The sequence below is a fragment of the Cyprinodon tularosa genome, unplaced genomic scaffold, assembly GCF_016077235.1.
Source record: "Cyprinodon tularosa strain WSP-4 unplaced genomic scaffold, ASM1607723v1 ctg57, whole genome shotgun sequence".
NCBI classification, from domain to species: domain Eukaryota; kingdom Metazoa; phylum Chordata; class Actinopteri; order Cyprinodontiformes; family Cyprinodontidae; genus Cyprinodon; species Cyprinodon tularosa.
In genome coordinates, this window is record NW_024039307.1 from 1454860 (window position 1) to 1466935 (window position 12076).

General features: G+C 39.8%; 1 long non-coding RNA gene across 2 annotated transcripts; it reads right to left on the reverse strand.

Annotated features, from left to right (window-relative positions):
- Positions 1-236: 236 nt before the first annotated feature.
- Positions 237-9489, reverse strand: LOC119797043. 2 transcript variants are annotated; one of them, XR_005282544.1, is made up of 4 exons: positions 9213-9489; positions 6925-7130; positions 5278-5479; positions 237-865 (listed from the first exon to the last, which is right to left on the reverse strand). It is a non-coding gene; the product is annotated as an uncharacterized LOC119797043 (long non-coding RNA). The 2 variants fall into 2 exon arrangements; XR_005282545.1 differs by having other exon boundaries at positions 6925-7031; positions 9213-9487.
- Between the last annotated feature and the right edge of the window lie 2587 nt (positions 9490-12076).

Consider the following 12076-nt stretch of genomic DNA (forward strand, 5'->3'; position numbering starts at 1 on the left):
TGTCTGATTACTCTTTTCAAGAAACAAGATAGATCCTGCAGTAATTAGCGAGTCTTTCAATTGATGTGCACCTGGTTCATCTGCACTCATTAAGTCTGCTTTGTTATCCTGGCAACGCCAGCTTTCCAGGAACCGTTGTGCTTTTACCCACGGCAAAGTGGTTCAAACACAGAGCAAGATTTTATTTACAATTATAAAATGCATGTTTGATAATAAAAAAAAAACTAATGAGAAAATCAGTTGTTAAGAAACCTTTATTTGCACCTGTACACAGCTAATAAATGAGTGAAGTGAATAATAAGATTAAAGATTTGTCACAAAGAAATATACCTTTAAAGCCATGCATCTCTTTTACAATCAGCTATAACAGATAATTGTATGTTTTACAGTAGAAGCCGGTAGGACTGATAAACAGAAGCATGCAGATAGGTTGTTTTCAGTCACAAGATGGCAGCAGAAGATCATAGAGGTACAGCTTAAGCATTGAGAAGTTTGATGGCTTCTTCCAGATGTAAATGCTGGTGATAAAAAAAGGCCAAGCTCTGTCGATCTCTCTTCACTTTCTTTGCCGTGGAAAATCTTTCCACCTCTCAATGATGAATGATCCCAGGGCTTCTTATTGCGAAGAATTTCTGCGGCAGTATACTTGCTGATTGCTTCGTTCTCACTCCTCACAACAACCAGCTAAGACACTGCCAGAGAAACACCCACAGCAGCCGCGGCCTACCGTCCATCCACCCGTCTGTCCACCTGCCTCCTCTCAGTATGGAATTGGCGGGCTTTAGCTGCACCGTCTGACCCCTGGAGTCTGCCGCTGCTGACGTTTGCAGTTTCTCTCAGCTTTTTGTGATGGGATGTAGAGGACCTGCAGAATAAAAGATGTGAGGACAGAGAAAGTGATTGTGTAAGAATTATTTCACAACTTTTATACTTTTTCATAAAGCCTAAAAAAAAAAATACAAAAGCCTAAGGAGTCTGCACTTCCTGCTAAGTAGCCCAGAGCCTATTTCCGAGCAGATGCCTCATATCCTTCCAGCCTTTTTTCTGCAGCATCTCTTGAAGTTTGCATAACTTGGACAAACACAAACACTCGCAGACTAAGAATAGATTTGACATGACTCATGATTTTGCAACAAAACCTCGGTCGGATTTAGCTCTCACCTACTTGAGTATCTATTTGCTCTTTGGACTACTATGTAACCCGTAGTGTGTTGATGTTCCTCAGGAACTGCAACTAAAAACCCTTCTATCCCCCTTTGCTATCAGTTGCGTCCGCTGTCTGCAGAGCTATTTTAGTCCGGCTGACCGCTGGGATCTGCTTCTCTGACAGGACAACGGGGAAACTGGAGACCAGCATCGCAGCTGCTGACAAACGAGGGACAAGAGGGAGTTTTGAGTCTGTACGGGGACATTTTTCATCCGTCTTCTGTATGTTTGTGAATTTTCTGACACAGTTGGGGTTTTGTAATTGGGAATTCCAGAACTTGGTTTGTGCTTTTAAGTACTGGACCTTATCAGATAAAAAAGAATCTCAGTGCTTTGATGAAAGCGGCCTGCAACATTCACACGGAGCAAATTTGCTGAGGTGTTTATCTGTCAGAAGGCTTCTCATGTCTGCAGAGAAGGACAGCGGATCCTCTTGACCGGCGTTCTGATGGCCAACAGCTGCGCCCGTGTCCCTTTGTGTCTTTGTCTTGAGGCCAGGCGTCGCCGTCGCTGAGCGCATGTCAACAGGAATTCCTTCCTGTTCAGGCCTTGATGTAATCCCTAATAAAGAGCTGAGGAATGCCAATGAAAACCCAGCAGCATTGCTCGCTAAATGAATGAAAGGCTGCCGTACTGTTTCAGGCAGCCGGCTACTGCAGGAATAAACGCTGTCCACTCTCCTCACGGAAAAAGCTTTTAGGTTAAAATATTAACAAATGTTTTGAGAAAGGAAAACCAAATTTCAAATACAGAAATTATTATAGCATTGATTCAGTCAAACATTTGTTTTTTTTTATATATAGAAAAATGTCAACTAGCCCATTTGATGTTTTGTTTTGTCCACAAGACGACAAAATGTTTTTATAACATTTTTAGATTAAATGTTTATTTTAGACAAATGATTCTTTCGGAACATATTCAAGATTAGGAAGGCAGAATTGTGAAAAAACTGAATTATTTTTCAGTACATTTGTGAATGAATTAAGGAAGAAGTTATGCAAATAGAGAAGTGTGTAAAATGGATATCCTGAATGTATGTAATTTACAAAAAATATTTTGTGGTATAACACAGAAAACTATTTTGTTTGTCATTATATTGATCTACATTGTCCAATTGTCATATTAAATATTGAATGGATTAGACTTAAAAGTAATTTTTCTTTTGAACAAGAAATTTTTAAAATGGAACGAGAATTGTAGTCCCAAAGATCATAAAGCAGCATAATTTATTTTAATTTTAATTTCTCAAATGTTATTTATACTCAGTAGAATAATCATTAATGTCAATGGAGCGCTGAAACCTGTTCTTAAGTTTGCTGACCACCTTTGGAGCGTCTCCAGTGCTGAAATCTAATTCCATGATGTGGGAAGGCCATCTTTCTGTCACCCTAATCTTTAGCTTCATCAACAATTTTTATTTTTATTTTTTACTAAATTTGACTACAGACTCTGGCTAGATCCTTGCATATTATCTTTATTTTATTTAAAAAAGACAGGTTGCTATCTAGAAAATCTTATCCCTAACCTAAATCTGCCAGGGGTATGAATACTTGTGAACTTAACCAAATAGAGTTGCAAATAAACCATAGTTTTACTTTTTAACACTGAAATAGGGCTGGAACTGATTAAAATTGAAATTAATTTGGGGGAATTTTCTCTGCCACCTTTAAGTGCTTTTCTTCAAAATGATTGAAACTATAATAATAATGCTAATAATAATAATACATATTTGTATTATTATTATTATTATTATTATTATTTTATCTAATAGATTTTTCCCCCTTCTTAAGACAGCACCAGGTATATTTATTAATTATTACTTGAATTATCTAATCATAAAATATAATAATTTTCACAACGACATTATTCGACATTTTTTAATGAGAATAACCTCAAGTAGAACGTATATTGAGTTAGTCTGGTGTTGCACTTCAGGCTTTTGCTCATGATTTCATCACAGCTGCTGAAAGTTCAAAATTGGTTTCAACATTTAAAGTTAAATCTCTTTTTTTTTTTTTCCTTTTTCTTAAACTCAAATTATTATTTTTAATCTGGTAATTTTATTTGTTTCAAAATGCACACAGTTTAATCTCTCAGTGGTTTTGTTCTTAATTCCTCTCCCTGATCTTCTGTGTTACATTATCTACGCTTCTAATAAATAATTTTTTAATCCAAATTGCTTCTTCTTTAGTATCAGGTGTGTAAGCGTTGTACTTTAAGTAAGGGTTTTTAAATGTTTCTTATAAAGGAATATAATATTGTGTTAATTTAAAAAAATGTTTGAGGTGATTATTAGTCAGTGTGACGACAACCTGCTCGGCTGTGGTGAACGTGTCTTCAGGTAAACAGTCTCTTCTATTAGTTGGCATTTATGCGACATATGCAGCCTAAAAGCAACATCTTGTTTCAGGAGGAAGAAACACCTGCACTGAAACAAACAAACACACCTCCACGCTGAGCAAACCTAGGCTCCCCTACACCTGACTCACCTAGATCTACCTGCTGTCAGACCTCTAAATGTGTCAGAAATAAAAACAAACAACCATCATGCCTCATATCAGCAGCCCCGTGTTTTTCCTTCCTCATCCCTCATTTCTCTGCTCCCTACGTTTCTCCGTTGTTCTGCTGTCAGCTTGCAGTGCTCCGGCAGTCATGCTTCACCGGCTTGGTCCCACTCCACTCACATAATCATCTTATGGCTAACAATGCTGTTGGTAATATTGCACAGGGAGGTTTCTGAAGAGTGGTGTGAGCAACTGTTTGTTTATTAATTAGAGGCAGGAGGCCATTTAAATCGACATAATCAAAAGCCGTTAGTAGTTATGGATTGACATGGCAATGGTGGACATATATAACGTTATCACAGTATTTTAGTAAAGAAGAAAATTAAAATATATTACATAATATTAGCTGTAATTCAAAATTAAAACAGTCTAAAAATGTAATATAGTTAGTGATCAATTTATAATAAACCTAGCTGTAATCTTCTATGCTTATTACACAGAGTATTTACACTCTTTGTTCAGTAGCGTAAGCTTAATTGTCGGGAAGCACGTCTACAGTCGGCTAATTGAAAAGCTTAGCTTATCAAATGTACCTTTGAAACCGAGCTACTGTAGTATGGGGGATGCATTTTGCAAGAACAGCGTTTTTTTATTTTTTCTGTGAAATATTTCCAACGTGTCTCTTTAAGAAGCTAGGGGAAAGGGTAGCGGCCTTCTTGCGGCCAGCTGGCCAGCAGTTTTCAGCAGGTGAGAGAGAAGCAGTACTGTGTTACTCAATGCTTAAACAGACTCCTCTGCAACAGAATGACGGAAAACAAAACTGATTTAAAAAGCGTAACTTTGAAATCTCATTGCATGCGTTTTGACTGCAAACCAGCTGAGGTGTGAATAAATTGCCTTTGCTTATATACTGAAGTGGGTTAATAGTTCAGGTAGGCTAATGTAAAACTAAGAGGGGGTCAGAGTGCGTTGAACAGGGGTTTATGTATTTGAGCTTCCATGTGATTTTTACCGTTAAGTTTATCAATAACATGTGATTGTGAGTGACAATGTGGAAAGTCTGTCCCAGTTTTATCTCTTTCTGTAAACTGAACTGCAATCATGCAGAAGTGCTGACTGCACTGAGTGGGAGCACTTTGAATACACCGTCATCCCATAAGTAGCAGCTGTAGTTTGTACAGGCAGTGTTCCTCCTGTTGGTCCTGGCTTTGTAGAGAGGATGCTTCTAATATCAGGTTATCCTTCGGCTCAGAATCCATGCAGGCGTTTTCACGCCACTTTGTCATTTGTGTAGCTGTCCTCTGAATTCAGCAACCTCTTCCCTAGTTTCCAAGACACTTTCACAATGCTGAAAGCCGTCATTTTAAAATTAACCTTCGACATTTCAATTTAGGCCAACTCATATTGTTAATTTAGCTTATCTGATGGCCTTAAGTCCTCTATTTTACTTAACTATGCTACAAAATCTAACCTACTCCACCATTAGCTGCCTATTTATGCAGTGAGAGTGAATCAAATTGTTAAAATAAGTTCGAACATAAAGTCATAGGAGATTATTCACACTCACCAGGGAGCAAGGCAGCGGCAGAGCTCCTCCATCCAAAATACAGGCTGCTGCAGAGTCTCTTCACACAAGCTCCAGTTGACCACCAGCTTCTTCTGTTTCTTTGTGGCCTCTCTCTCTGTCTCTGCGTCTGCTTCATCCAGACAGCACAACATGTCAAGGCATGTTCCATCACGCCACCAGCAGTCGAACCCAGTGCATGAGCCTAGACCACAGAGAGGGAGGAGGATCAGAGAAGGGGGAAGCCCAGAAAGGACCCAGCATGACTCAGACCTTCACTGAGTTAGCTTAGCTTTCACTTTAAAACACATGATGGGGTTATTGTTGAGCTGATGACGTGACAGGATAAAGGCAGCTCAACAAAAAAATGTGTCAGAGGGGAACGTTAATAAACTGGCCTGACTTGATGACAAAGAAGAAGGAAGTTCCACTTGTTTCTGAGAACTTTTCAGATTAGAAGTTGTTTATGTGTTCATGTCAAGGTTTTATAAGTTATACTTTCAAAACTGTTAAAACATCCCATAATACTGTTTCTGTAGTTTAAAGTTGCTTTGATGGGGCACCAGAGGAAGTGCGAGAGAGTCTTATGCCAGCATGAGGTTTTCCCACCTATTGCTGAACACTGCTGGTTAGCAGGCTGAAAAGGGGCTGCAGCTTTTTTTTCCCTTATTTTCAAGAAAGAAACTAAATTCAGTGTCAAAAACAAAACACAAATAAAAGTAAAGTCAGGAAAGAGTGACATGTCAGCTAACCCAGGAGAACTGGCTGAACATCCAGATTATCCAGTTTCTGTCAGATTTACTTTTGGCTTAACTATAGATTAACCCACTATGAAGTTAATTTTAGCTTTTTTTTTTGGGACACGTGGGTCTGATACTTAAGTTTAAACTTTTTTCTGCCTTTCTGCCAAAGTGTTTAATATTCTGCACCAATAGTTGCGGAAACTTAGTATTAATATTTTACTGTTACATGTTACTGTTTACAATGTTTGTGTAAGCACCATAAAATGGTTGAATTCTTTTAATTTTTGTCGCATTAGCACCAAACTTTCACTCTTTATTGGCTGAAGCTGAATGCATAACTTTAATAAAGAAAATCCAAAAGAGCCCAAATTCCTCTTCGGTTCTATCTGTTGTAGTTCTATCTGATCTTTAGCAGAAGCTGTAACTGGGCACCAGCACAGCGTACTAATGAAAGCTGCTGATTCATCAGATCATATTATACAGTATCCTTCAGTAGGTCACATCAATTACAGATGAAGCCAGTATAAATTATAAAACCAAAAATCTGAGGAAAAAGCATCAGCAAAGATTAGAGATCTGTGTGAAATATTAACTATTTCATAGAGCATCAACATTCGATCTTTGATCTGAATTTAAAAGCCATTCACTGATGTAGCAATCAAGAGATCTTCTATCAGATCGGTCAGAGCTTAGGTGCAGATGTGCACTGCGTGCTGTTTAGGTACTCATATGTAAACTGTGCTAAATGTGCCAGATCATCAGTATCAGCGAGTGCTAATTATGTTGAGTAGCTGGGTTTTTTAAGTACTAGAGGAGGGGTGATGCCAGTTCATCACTGCTGTTAGTGGAAGTTGATCACTAGGCAGATTCTGGCTTCAGTAGCAGAAGCCAGCTCAGCAAAACTCACCTGCTACAATATGGTCTGAGTTTGGCTGCCTGAACGTCTCTTAAAGTTGTGCGCTTTGTACATCAGCGGCGTCACTCTCTGCTGCAGCCCGTCAACAGGCCGATGACCTTATCAATGAGAGAACAAAGTCACTACGGCGTTACACCCAGAGGCACTCCAAGTGCTTTCAGCTCTGCTTCGTCTTTGCAGGCGGCTAGAGAAGAAATCTGTGGAAAAAGAGCAGAAGAGGGGGAAATGGTCTGAGTATGGTGGTGTTAAAGTAGTGACAGCCATGATGCAGCACCGCAAAGTCCAAACTGAGTTATACGAGATGCTGGTCAAGAGTGGAATATGAACATTCACTGAGCGAGGCAACTCAGAGGAAATTATCCTCAGCTGCAAAAAAAAAAGTGAAATCTTGCCATTTATCTCCCGTCTTACTTGGGACTGCAACGAGGCCTCACTTTTATTTCTGTCAGTCAGAGCACCTGGTAATGGAGGGGTGGGGGGCGGGTGGTCTAGAGGAACCCCTAGCCTAGCAAGTTCAAAGCTTGCTGCATTGATTACATCATCGAAACAGGAGTGCTGGAATGGGACAATGCACCATCGGGGGTGAGGAAAGGAGGGAGGGAGGGGGGGAGAGTGGGTGAGGGGGGGTGAATTCATCTGCTTCCCCCTGTTCTGTCTCTAAACTCGGTTTACTCCAACGCTGAGCGAGACGGCCTGCCCTGCCTCAATCTGTGCACCGCTGTGTCATGTCAGCGAAGGACTCTGATGAGTAAATGATAGAGTTGTGTGGTGGTGTGCATCTTCATATCCCTGTGTGTGTGTGTGTGTGTGAGAGTGTGTGCACGCTGCTGTGGGCCAGCACTGCAGGAGTACAGCTGCTGCAGGACACTGCAGGATCGGTGCTCTGCTGCCTCCTCACTGGCTCTTGTTCTCTTCTCTATGTTCTCTCTCGGGCAAAATGCTCAAGGAGGATGGTGAAAGCATGTGCTGCATACTTTTTTTCAGCTCAGGGGGAGGAGGGAGGGGGGATCAGCGAGCTGCAAAGCATGCCAGTCAAGCGCTTTGCTGGCCAACTGTACCTGCGAGCAAGACTACAGTAGGGGAAACTGGAGACCAAGAGACAAAGAGGAGGAGAGAAAGAGAGGAGCTGTGTAGGGAGGTAGGGGAGGGGCTGGGGGGGCAGGGCAAGAACAGAGGTGCAAGAAACATCAGGTAAGTGCTGCAGTTTCCTGTGCTGATAGTGCAGCATTAACCCCAGTGAGCCGGCGTGCAGGAGAACTGCAGATGTTCTTTGCTCAGATACTTGGCGCAGAGCTTTAGTTCTGTGTGCTAGAAGTTTTTCTACAGAACGCAGTCCAAAACTCACATAACATGATTACCTTAAGTGAACTCACTGCTGACCCAGGCATGTAGTAAAGTAGCCCTGCAAGGCTGAAAACCAGCATTTAATACAGACAACCATTTTAAACATCCTTCATCTTGAGAAAAACATTTTTTTATCTCCTTTTTAAATCTCTTAAAGTTAAGTAGAGAGGTAGCAACGTTGACTTTTAACATTTATGAGAAAAGTGTAGGAGTATTTCTGCTAAGAATGATCTCCATTTACCTCTAGAAACAGTAGACTTGCTCTACAGCAGTGTTTTTCATTGTAAAGAATCTAACATCCTCATATAGGACATCAGGGGAGTCATATTAGCACAACTTCATGACTGCACCACAGCCTCCCTGTCCCACACAGGCCGCTGTGGCCTCATTTTCATTTTCCCACTCACTATCTAAACCCAGTCATTGTTGCAGGTCTTCCTTACAAATGTCAAGCATTTAAAGCACAGTATACCCATTGTCTTAAATGTAAACACAAAGCTAGTGGGGGAAAAAAGCCAAGATACAACCAGCAGAGTCAGCATAGACTCAAGTCTCAACTAGAGGAGGGAACTCTTTGCATCCTGATAAGTTTACAGTGCCCTTGTGAGAAATGGAGCCCTGTCGAGGTTCAGCTATCTAACACGCCGGCTGCTATTTCGAGCCTTTGCCATGTGTTAAACATGGATGAGGGAGCAGTGGAGCCTGACTGCGAACTGAGTGGCTCTGTCTGGCTGGCCGCTGCCTGCAAATGATGAGGCAGATGCAGCCTGGAGCCTCAGCACTGCAGGCATCCTCACCGACATGCCTAGATCAACTCATGGAAGGATGATTCGAGGAATATGTTATGCTTTCAAACAGAAAGAAAAATACCTTAGCAGATAAACATGCAAAGTAAAGGACAAGGTAGAGGACTAAAGGAAGGATGGAATATTTACCCACTGAAGAGTCAGGCACTGCATCACTCTGGAGGAGGAGAGGATGAAAACTTCTCTTCACTCTCTGTGAGCCTCTTGGTCACTGGTGGTGTGCTTTCATGGCGCGGCAAACTTGACTGCAGCACTGCCTCCTGAACAGAATGACATTGTTTGCACTCTCTCTCCCTTTTACTCCTCCTTCTTTCTCCGGTGCACGCTTGTTCCCCCTCCTCTTCTTTGCACGCTCACTGGCAGCACAAACTGCACAGCTCAGCAGTGTTCCCTCACTGCCGCAGCAGATCCTGCATGAGCTCTGCGTATCTGAGAGGGATGGGACTTTTAAAGGGGAACGCAACCTCCAGGGTCAGTCGATCTCTCCTCTCCTCTCCTCTCCTCTCCTCTCCTCTCCTCTCCTCTCCTCTCCTCTCCTCTCCTCTCCTCTCCTCTCCTCTCCTCTCCTCTCCTCTCCTCTCCTCTCCTCTCCTCTCCTCTCCTCTCCTCTCCTCTCCTCTCCTCTCCTCTCCTCTCCTCTCCTCTCCTCTCCTTCTCCTTCTCCTTCTCCTTCATCAGTGTAAGAGAACCCCTCTGTGCAACATAACTCATAATCCACTCAATTTAATACCACAGCAGAAGCTGATTTGAGAAATGAGGATTATCAGCAGCTGTTCCTCGTGTGTATTTTGCATGTTAATAATTTTTTTTACATTTTATAAATATATATATATTACTATTTAAGTAAAGAACACAAAGTTTCCAATGATCTTAAAAGTCTCTCCAATTTCGTGGGAGGTTTTAGATGTTTTAGAAGTATATGAGATTGGAAAACTGGAAATTATGCAACTGATTTTGATATTACATTTAATTAACCTCGAAGCACTAAACTATTAATTGTATTTTAATGACATTCATTGATGCACACGTTTACTGCTCAGTCCAGGAGCAGTGACACTTAGGAAACCCTCTAAACCTTTGCGCACTGGCTTTAAATCCTGTTTTAACTTTACAGTTCTCTGAGGTGCAGCACTAAAATTACCTTCGCTGGAGAAAAATGTCCTTAATCTGCAACTACCTACCTTTTTTTACCCATGATGCAATGTTCTCCTGGTGCCATTCTGCAGTGCGCTAAAATCTGAACAATCTTGACCAACTGAATTTGTCTTTTATAGATTACAGTGAGAGTGAGATCATCCATCATTTAGTCAGGCTTTGAGGTCTCACTTTATTTTTTTTACGTTTGTTCTGAGAAGGAGGGTTTTTTAGTGGTTTGATTCCCGACTTCCAAATAATGATATTTAGACACTGTGCAGATAATGGTGTCTCCATTAGAAATCCTCTGTGTTTTATCCATTAGCGTCTTGGCTGTTTTCCTGCAGCAGTGCAGCGCTTTCCACGTCTCACTGCAGGAGGTTTGTCTTTTTTTTATAGATTCGTGGTGCCGTGGCCCTCAGGTAAATACCATGAGGCTCTCTTTCCTGGAAATCAAACATCACGGCTTTATTCATCTTTAATTACCCCTAATCGCTGTCACACATCTCTTAATGGTTCATACGATTTATTATATTATCAAACTTTAAAAAATATATAAAAAATAAATGTATCACTATCTACCTTTTCTTTTGTTTTCAAAGCCGAGAATTAAATAAAATGTATTTTCTTTTAAACAATTACCTGCCACATCACAGGCACAAATACAGGAACAGACTAGCATGTACGGATAATGGCATTGTGTTTATAGCAGTATTAATTAGGAAACTGACCAGAAATTAAAAAATTGTTGTAAATATACACATATCAATTTTGCAACAAAGACGATTAATGCAGCAGGACGTTGTGGCAACAGAAGGCAGGGGAGGTGGATTTATTTTTTGTTTTTACCAGCTGAAATGATAAGACATGTTTATTTATGAAAATGGTAAGAAAAAAAACTTTGTTTGAACCTGATTTAATGTTTTGAATATTGAGAAATCACCTCAATATGACAAGCCTCATAAAAATAACCCGAAACTCAAATTTTTTTCGTTTCTTTCCAGAGATCCACTTAAGCTGGGGTTAAATATCCATGACTCCAACAAAGACATCTAGCATGTTTGTATAGAAATAGTTTTCTTTTAGATTTCCCAATGATAGACTGGAAAGTTACAATGTTCTCAGTTGTTCTTGTTTTTTGGAAATGGCTGTGACAAAATAAACTTAATTCATTGTTAGAATATCAGCCCACCTTTCAGTTTCTCACAGAGATGCTGAAAAAGTTAAGTTATTAAACTTTTAGCTCACAGAATTGGCTCCTGCTATGTTTTAGGGATATTCCTGTTATATTAAATTATATATATATATATATATATATATATATATATATATATATATATATATATATATATATATAAAATATAATATTATATTTGCAGATTTAATTTCACTTGCCTTTTTAAGACTATGAAGGTATGTAAAAACCTATTGTTGACCTTATAAAGAATGCGTAGTGTAACAGACGGTGTCCTTGTAATACCATTTCGAGCAAGAATAATACTTTAGTACATTTAAATTCACTTATGTAAAACATGAAATGTTCATGTTGACAGAAGTGAGACTTAGCAATAGTAAGAACTGTCTTTATAAATAAATATTCTGTGTACATAGTTGCTTTGAGAAATGTGCTGATATCTCAGCACATCATAGTGAGAATGAAAGTCAGAACAAGCAGAAATTATCAATATACGAGCATAAATACAATTTTTTATTTACAGTTTTTGATATGAATAATTCAACAGTGTTTTAAATTACTGGCAGACTGTGTTTTCCATAGATCAATTTTAAGTCCCTGAAAAGAAAACCATTTTGCTTGATTTTACAGCTTCTTCATATTTCTTCTGACTTTGTTGTGTTAT